Source organism: Polyergus mexicanus, unplaced genomic scaffold, assembly GCF_030449975.1.
Source record: "Polyergus mexicanus isolate NDT 795.1 unplaced genomic scaffold, iyPolMexi1.0 SCAF_5, whole genome shotgun sequence".
Taxonomy (NCBI): Eukaryota; Metazoa; Arthropoda; class Insecta; order Hymenoptera; family Formicidae; genus Polyergus; species Polyergus mexicanus.
Genome location: NW_027223325.1, coordinates 2,234,762 through 2,244,577, shown reverse-complemented (window position 1 = coordinate 2,244,577; position 9,816 = coordinate 2,234,762). Strand labels below are relative to the sequence as shown.

The window sequence follows — 9,816 nt, the reverse complement described above, 5'->3', positions numbered from 1 at the left end:
TTCTCTATTCGATAAGACAATATGTTCTTCGCAACATTTTGCTACGTAGGAATAGAATGTTCGTTATAATGATTCGTCGGGGGAAGTGCAATGTAAAGAGGAAATTTGTAGACAGAATTACGAAGCTTCGTCAATTAAACGTACTTGTATTTATGCAAATGATAAACCTTCTCGAAATTATTATAATTTATATAGCTTTTTAGTAAAAAATGTTTATGTTAATATGTAAAAGAATCAAGTAGTTATATTTTTATTTAAGCTTATAGCAAGAAGTCTAGAAATTTATTGACTTGATGAGAAATAAATAATACAATATATAATTATCGTTTGAACAGAGATCTTGTGTAAAAATGAAAATAATAATAATCCTTGAAAAATAAATTTAATATAGAGATCATATAGTTATAATCTTTCTCTCATTAAAGTATTAAATTTAAAAATAATAGAAATAATTAACAATAATTCAAAATAATTATTTTCGTGTCAGATGGATAAAATAAATTTTTCGAAAAATTTTAATATGCGGAGCAATTAGAACTTCAACAATGATCGATTATCACAGAATGCATTTGCGATATAGAAATTTGTTCGTGTTATTTTATTTCGAATATAATGTTAATCTAAAAGTTCTTTTGTCTTTTGTTCCAATATTATAACAGCGCTATTCATGAGACACAAATATTATTACAATAGATAAAAGAATAAGACGGACGAGCAAACATTCATTACAGTCTTTCTTTTAATCATTAAGTTTCCGAAAATTTAAAGTCTCGCTTTCAATTAGTGAGGATATTCTCGTTTATAGTCTATTCTCTTCTAGTTGCGAGGGTCGATCTTTTCGAGCGGTGTGCGCGCGTGTGTGCTATAAAGGGATAGCCAGAGGTCTAATTGCAACCATCAGCGAAAGCCGGCGAACCGGAAGCGGGCGGAAACTTTGAGCATTCTTCGCGAGGTCCTTCATCGAGCGTTGAGCGCGTTGAGAGAATTCCACGGCGCTCTCTTTCGCAGGTGATCTCTCGTGCAAAGGCTTTGGTCCATTTTTCAGTATTAGGAGAAAGCGATAGCCGCCGAGGCGATCGGTAATCGATATCCGTGGAGCTCGTAAACTGGCCAAACAACGATACGTACAGCCCGATTGGTTTAGCTTCGCGGAGAGCGAATACAGGTACGCGATTGGCTCGATCTATCGGGCTTTCGCGTTTACCTCTCTCGTTTCTGCTTTTAGCTTTTCTTCGGTCTATTTGCGGCACGGAGCCGCGTATAATAAAGTACGTAGAGCCGCGTGAGAACAGTTTTATGAAACGCGAGAGATTTTTCGGAATGTTTGCTTTTCATATTAGCCTTACTAAGTTCCTTATTTGCTGCCGGTTTTTTGCTTTATTTCTCAAATGTTATAAAAAGAATACTTGTGGCTGTTCATCGTTTTTTAAAATACGTATAATATTGAAATGTTTTTAAGAAGGAGTTCAACTTATAAACGATCTTTTTCCCATGTAACATAGTTTTTCGTGTGCCGTCACAAAAGCTGTAATTTTTATTTATTGAAATATTATTTGCAGTATTATGATCGCAATATGCTAAATGACGGGATATCTTTTTTGCTATTCGCGTCATTTTATCAGATATTTTTCGCCACTCTTCCCCGAGGCGCATCGCTCGAACTTATAGTTTTCGCGGGCGTTAACTCTCGTTGCGTCGTGCAATTTAGCGTTTCAGCGACGTATAATCGCGTTAAAAGTCGAGCACCAACTCGAGACGAGGCGGTAATCGCCCGTTCTATCCGATAACGAGTTTCGTCTAACTTTGCGACTGCGTAGTGGCGGGGAAAGAGAACGAACAAAATAAAGAGGCCGTTCACGGAGACAGTTGGCAAAAAGAGTGAAAAAGGTAAGAAAAGAGCCTACGGATAGAATCGCCGCATAAAGGAGCGAAATACCTCACAAAAAATATATCCATGTCTCTCTTCCTCATATATATAAATATTTATAATTTTATATATGTATAATTTTAATTTTAATATTTGGGTACAAAATATTTTTTTCAAACAAATTCTTTTTTAACACCGCGCGATATAATTACTATTTTTAATATCGATTATTTGTATGAGTGTATGTGTAAAAAAAGAACTTGTGATTCACAATAAGGAAATTGTTTATATTCTATTCTACGTATGTGCATAGTTCGTGCCGCAGCCAAGTGTATGAGCGCGCGCGACTGTCGCGCCGCTCCGGTTCATTTCGCGCAGCGACTCGTCCCGCGTTCAGACGCTCTCGAAAATTCATCTGTATTTCTCGCGTTTTATATTCCTTAGAACTGATTTGGACCCGTCTGCGAGTCATAAAAATAGTGTCGAGAGTGTGATCAATTATATACATACAACGATCGATTGCCTGTTGTCGTTATAATTTGTGCAAAATATATTCCTTTCGTAGGTTCGGTGTCTCTCGATGCTCTCGACGAAGACTCACTTCACGCGCATTTCGAACGCGCGCATGGAGCGCGCGCTTCGCATCGTTCGCGCCCATTCGAAGTATGTCGCCCGCCTAATTAACAGCGTGTCGGGAGCGCCGAGTAGTGTCGGTCGACTGTTGTGTATTGAAGTGCGCGTGGTAATTAGTTGCTCTTATCGCCATTATCGAATATTCGAATCGCAGTATTAATGAACGTGTAGAACACGGCGCGCATTTGCGGAGTGTACGTAATTTAATATCGTATACGCGCGTCTTCGAAGTAAATCACGAGTTTATACGCGAGTGACGCGAGTGTCTGGGATCGAATGTAAAGCGTCGCGCGATCGTAATTAGCCGCGTTTTTCCGATATCCATGCGCGCGTGAATGAGCATCCTGGACGAGATTGATCTGGCACGGCTTTTCGAATCGGAGCTATCGACACCGATGAAACAGCCAGCAGTTATTGCCAGCACACGATCCGGTGAGTAAATTTATTTATCACACCCGCCTGAATTATCATGTATTTATTTGTAAGGATTTGCCACTATGTATGTTGTATACGCGACATTTGGTGTCGCGACCGCGATTTGATGAGAGCTTAATTATTCTCGATGCATTTCCACCAACTGAACAGCGAAAACAGAATTTATTTTGTCTGCCGCTTAACGACCTGAAATACGCCAAGTTTGATATCTCTCGCATACGTGAGCTTTTATAATTTTTTTTTTTTTTCAAATAAAAGTACGATGTAAATGATGATGGTAATTAAATGATAACAGAGAATAAAGTTATACTAACGCACATGTGTGTGTTGACCGCATTCGCGCGATAAAATATTTAAAAAGATTATTTAAGATTTACTTGGAGCAATCAATGGGAAAAGATGAATATTATAAAAAATATTAATGATGAAAAATGGTATTGAAATATAAATATAATCTACATTAATCAATTTATATAAAAAATATAAAAAAAAAGGATACATAAATTTTTATATATTTATTCACAAAAAGTTTAAAATCAGCCACTATGTCATAATTAAATTTTATCGAGGCGCTTTACGTGTTAAAAAGTTGTAACCTACATATTAAAAGTTGTATAATTTATCGCATAAATCTCGTTACACTACAATTTTTATTCTCGTACAAAGCGCATTTTTTCCTTATGAACGGACTTCTATCTCGGCCTCAGCGACCGATTTCTCGTGAGAGGTATCGCGCAAATTGTATGTATAAGTAATTCTAAAGTTACGAAGCTGAAACAACGAAAACGGCTCGCGATAGGAGGGAATGCACATCATTTACGGCCGGATACTATGTCTCCCTCAATTCCATTTGTTTTCTTTTAGTATTATCGTGCGGGATTGTGTCTTGTATGGTAGTCCGCTCGAGAAACTTTGAAGAACTTCTGCAGCGCACGAGGCGTCTATATGCGCGAATAATAAATATTTTACCGGCTATCCTCTTGACTTCTTCGTCTTTTGTGCCGTGTTTCCATGCTGCGATTCTGCAAAGCTCATAGCCCGTGGTTTCTCAACATGATTCATTAAGCGCAAGCAGAATTATGCGGAAGTACTAATTTCTCCTGTAAGCAATATTAAGAATTCACCGTTTTCGTTGTTCCATTTAAATCCTTTGAAGTAAAATGATGTTGGTATCGTCCAGTAAATGGGAGAAAAGAATTTTTATTTTTCGTTCTTAAAGCAAACATTTTATTATGCTTCGAATAAAATGGTATATATATTAATTTTCCTATAGTAATAACGGTATCAAAACTTTAATCATGTTTTAATTAAATGAATATTTTTTTAATTTTTATGGATAAATAAAATTAAAATATCTGTTTAATTTCATTTATATTTTATTTAATTTTGAATTTGTATATAATGTAATATTTAAGAAAAATTGCCTTGCGAATCACGATGGAATGCAATTTTTGATCAAACAAATATTGTATTCACCCATCTGATAGGGACGTGTTCGAGTTGTCGATTGTATAAAAACTTCTATCTTTGAATTGCTTCCATTAAATAATAAAACGGCTTCTTGGGAAAATGCCTTTTCTGCCAGCGGAAGTTGTTGGCGAGCACCGATCCGGATATGTACGAGTTAAAGGAGAATCGGGAAACGATCATGTGGTCGCGCGCATGTAACACGTGCCCGGTGTATTCTCGACGGTACGTGTTGCTTTGTTTCTCGCGTGTCTCTTCGTTGCCTCTCCTTTTCTCCTTCGGTCATCCGGATAGCAATCTATCGGTTGCTCACACATATCCACATCTGTCCACATACGCAATGTGACAATAACAAGATCTGGCGATGCCGCCAGATAGTTAATGCTGATTGCAAAAGTTGATTAATTTTTTCACACGCCTATATTATTTTACTAAAATTGATTAAAATTTTTTTTTTTTTATTTTATATCTTATCTCGCGAGACAATATCGTTGCTACGGTAGTATCATTGTTAAGTGAAATGTATTATATCATTAATGTGCCGTTACGTGTAAATTAATTATTATGTTTGCTTGTATTTTATGTTGCATTAGTAATATCTAATAATAATGCAAATATGATTTTCATAGTAGGAAATAATTACACCATCATAGTTTGCTGCGAGCTATTGTGTATTATGATTGTATATAAATAAACAATAATGCTCGCATTGTAATAGCAATGACGCAAGAGAACAAGCTATGTTTGGTTTTTTTTTTTCAATTAAACGAAAATAGCTAATAGATTAAATACATGCCAAAATATATATTTATACATTAAATTATATAGTTTTGAGAAAATTACAGAAAATTAATTAGTTTTGAGAACTGAAATACTTTTACGTGAGCGCACGTACAACGTGCAATGTCAAACAATTAAAATAAAATTTAATTGAAATGCACTACGTTGCCTTTAAATGTGGCTTGGTACGATATTTCTTTTTTTTTTTCTTTTAACATGATGTTCGCGTAATTATACAATGGTGGTAGGTCGGTGGTAAAGCACGAAAAATGGGGACGAGTAATACGGACTACGGACGGCTAAAATGTCGAAGGCAACGAGAAAATCGAATTTGGTTGACCAACTGGAAGAGCACGACTATAAACGGAAATAACGAAGTAGCCCTGGCATTAGAATAAAGTACCGTTTCTCTCGTTGCATTCTGAGGTCGTAAACTGATGCAATTTGTCGTGGTACATTTTGGCGACGACAAATAAAAAGCATCACGCGAAAGAGCGCTGGCTTTTTAAGATAAGTGGTCGTATGACAAGTCATATTTTTCAATACAATTTTATGCAATGATATTACGAATTGGACATTCTATTTGATAATAAAAATTGATAACTAATATTTTGAGAATAAAAGGAGGAAAAAGTAGAAAATGAAAATAGAGAACACTGAATAGGAATCATAAAAAGATAATAAAATTTATATACTTTGATGACAATAATTTTGAAAAAGAATATTTATAATATGTAATAGATTATAAATCTGTGAAAAATAAGAAAAAATTTGACACTGATTTTAAAAATAAATTACAATCTTATTATCACACAATATGTACGATATGTCGAATGGCGATTGATATTTTTCAAAATAGAAGAGTTAGTTATTTGAGAGTATACTGATTAATAAGATTGATATATCATTTATCAAACCACGTGCGTAACGCGATCGAAAGCACTTTAGTGCAAAGCTTGTGAATATCATTCATCGCTCATTCACAATTCAAAGTGTTGGAGCGTTACGCTGTCATCGCAATATCAGAATGTCTCGCCTTGTCTCATCTCCATTACACGTGCTCATCGCTTCGTCGCTTTCAATTTGTCATATGTCTAGAATATCAGATATACTAAAAGGCAGAGTCTAAAATTATTTTTCCTACATTAATATTGATGTTCTTCTTAACATTTTCTTTACCCGAATAAAAATGTAATATATTACGCGATATATCTCATCTTATAGATATGTAACGACAATATAATGATATCGCCTATAATTTATACATATCTACAAATATATGAATCATAGAACTATGAAATTATTTATTAATTTTTAATGTAACATGTTTGGAAAACGTATATGAAATCTATATATACATTAATTTGTAATTGTTAGAAAAAGTATTCTATTTTTATAATTAAAAAAAAAACAACTATTATCATTTTATTTAATATCTTTTTATGTCTTTTTTTCACATAAATTTATTCGTAATTTTCTAGAATTTTTTACATAATGCGTTTAAATAAAAAATATTTCATACATTCCAAAACTTTGTGTAAGCTTGACTTCATTATAAAAATTATATGTAAATGAGGCTAATGTAATGTCTTGATAATTTTAATTACTTTTTATAATAAAGTAAGCGCGTATAAAGAAAATATTGAGTGTAGAAAATGAGTGACATAAAAATAAAACGTACGATTTTATATTTTATTATTATTCTTATAATAATATTTTTACTATTAATTTTAATATTAATATTTATATATGCTATTAATTTTTTAATATTATTTTTCCGATAAAAATCTATTAGAAAAATCGCTACTATTATCCTTGGCTATTACTCGATTATAATTAACCGTGCTAAATGTTTTCTTCCATCGTATCGTAAATGATACATATAACGAAGATACTGTTTCATTTGAAAAATTGCGATGCTTTATCATTACGTGATAATGGAAGGTCGTTCCGCCTCATCGTGTAAAAAGTATTAATTATCCTAAATGAGAAACTCAACCCTACGTTTTCTCATGCTGGGTTTAGAATACTGCGGTTAGAGCAATTTCTTAATGCAGCATTTCTTTAATGAAACTCATCTTCTTAAGATCTTCCCATGTTCGAATTTCTAGCGCTAGTACGCGTAATGTGTCGGTGAAGTTCTCGATTTCAAATCATGCATGCTCAAATACTTTTGAAGAACATTGTATTGAGAGAGAACTGAGATAATCTTTCTGTGTATCACGCTCGAATCTTTGCCGTGCCGGAATATATTTTGTTTCCGCTGTCGCAGAGTAAGTAATATACGGTGAATGTAAAGAAACGCGCGGATCATATGAATGAAAATGAAGTATAATTTCAAAAATTAAAGATGTAAAAATAATTTAATACTTCCACTGTATTTATAATTGCAGTGATCTTTTTTTAAGAGCCATTATAAAATATCATGCATATATATTTTGAAGAAGCCTCCAACTATTTTGTTGTCGTTTTTATCTCGAGAACCTTGATTTGACATATTCACGCTCGATTTATATGTACAGTATTATAAAAACAAGCAGAATATCTTATACGAACGCCAGCATCGCGAGCACACGCGCATCGTTTGTTTAATTTATTCCCGTCTAACGTGATAATAAAGTGCACCGCGAACTCTGTATCTGGGGAATCCGGGACGGTCTTCCGTGGAAATGGGGGTGAGAGTACCTCTGGGGCTGGCGAAAGAGAAAATAAAACTGGGAATCAGACGGTACGACGCACGGTGTGGCATATCGCTGAAGAAAAACGGGGGTAATCGGAGGGAGGAGAGGAAGTAGAGAGAGAAAGAGAGAGAGAGTGCGACAGGTAGGCGGATTCCCGCAGGAACAACTGGAGATGTAAATCAATGGGTGATAAGGGCGGCTGTCCCAGAGGAAGGAGAAAGTCGCCCCCTGCACTCTTTACACAACTCGAAAGGAGGATAGAGGGACCGAGTGGTTGCGCTCGTACCAGGGAAAGGTGGGTCCTTGCTCCATGGAAATGCCTCGTTCAAGAATTATTTATTCGTCGACTTTCGACGAAAATTTTCGCTCTTAAGTGGTCCCGGTTCCGCCGTTCTTCTTTCAACCGCCTCATCCGTAAACTCCTGACTCTTCTTTCTTCGCCGTCGATTGTGTCGTGTCGTACCTTAGGATGAACGCGACCCAATTGCGTTTTCTACCTCGGCGAGTTTAAAAAACCTTATTGTTAGTTCACAGTTTGTATAAAAATGTGTGTGTATAAAAATAATATATATATATATATAAATATTTAACAGTACGCGTAATTAAGCTATAAAATGAAAATTCTCTTTTGTCATAATGCATATTATTTGTGTGTATATTTGTGTATATTTGTAATGTTGTTACAGTTTATAGACCATTTATTTTTTGAATATGATTGAAGCGGCAGCAAATCGTGGCTGATTGCTTCGGGGATCTCTCGATTTCAACGAGAGACGTACGATTCTCGCTCGCGGAATTTAACATAACGGTTAAATTAACACAGTCACGAGATAGTGCTAACATCGTGGTGGTCAGATAAAATGCAAAACATTGCTAGTGACACGTAATTACTGACAACACAACTGCAAATCGTCGTGACGCAGTGCTGCGAATTTGCAAAGCTTTCTCCTTCGTGTTCTCTTTTCTTTTTCTATTCGCATTCTTATTTTCTTACTGCTTGCAACATTATAATTTTTTTCATTTTCCACGCGTCGCTATTTCGATTTTTAGATATTTAGTTATAGAATTTTTGAAAAACATGGAAGGCGCGCGCGTTGCGCGTTGCGAACATTTGAATCATATTGTTCCTCCTCTCGTCATTCAATTAAGACAAAGATTATCGACCTTTCGAAAGTTAGTCTCGAGTCTCCATCCACATAGAAGCGAGCTTTCGCGTGATATATGTCGCAATTCTATACGTAGAAATCGAACCGCATCCGGCGACGTGTCGTTTGTAACCTGAATATCTACGGAATCGTAATAACGGTTATTCTTTTGAATTATTTCTTTCCATTGAGAACTCTTCCCTTCTCAATTACATCGGATGTTCATAATGAATGGAGATGCACTTTTATTGTTGTTTTTTTTAATAAACCATGATTTGCAAAGTTAATAGGCTCTTTATTGATGACACAAAGATTTAAATTGATATGTCAATGTTTATTCATTTATTAAATTTATATTTTTTCGCGTTTCAATCTTCTTTTTTTTACATATAAACGTTACTTGTCGAAGTTTCCTTTTTACACAAGCAATTTAAATCTGTAGCTTAAAATTGCTTAATTTTTCGAATAAGTCATCGATTATTGAAATTTCCTGTTTGTTGTAATGCATGATCATACGATAATTCCTATGGCTCAGGCAATTCCACCGAAGCGTCGCGTCGGTCGTGCATCTCATTGTGACTGTGCGATCAATCGTTGCCACGAATTATTCAATGTTATCGTTATCATAAATTCGCCGGGTGTCCTGTTCACGCTCACGTTCTGTGACCACCGGAATGATCCTGATAAATTATCACGCCGATGGTGGAAATGGAAGAAGAGGGGGAGGTATACCTGCAATGTTGACAGCTGCAAGAGACGTGGGTGGTTAAATTTTTGTGCATAGTACTCTGCGTTGATACCACTGCTT

At 35.1% G+C, this 9,816-nt stretch overlaps 1 protein-coding gene across 1 annotated transcript in view; it reads left to right on the top strand.

Moving 5' to 3' along the window:
* Nucleotides 1–2,447: 2,447 nt before the first annotated feature.
* LOC138933517 (TWiK family of potassium channels protein 7) overlaps nt 2,448–9,816 on the top strand; it is a 237,094-nt gene continuing 229,725 nt past the window's right edge. Inside the window, exon 1 of the mRNA XM_070296272.1 lies at nt 2,448–2,932. The gene's annotated coding sequence lies outside the window, so the exon portion shown is untranslated. The remainder of the gene's footprint in view (nt 2,933–9,816) is intronic.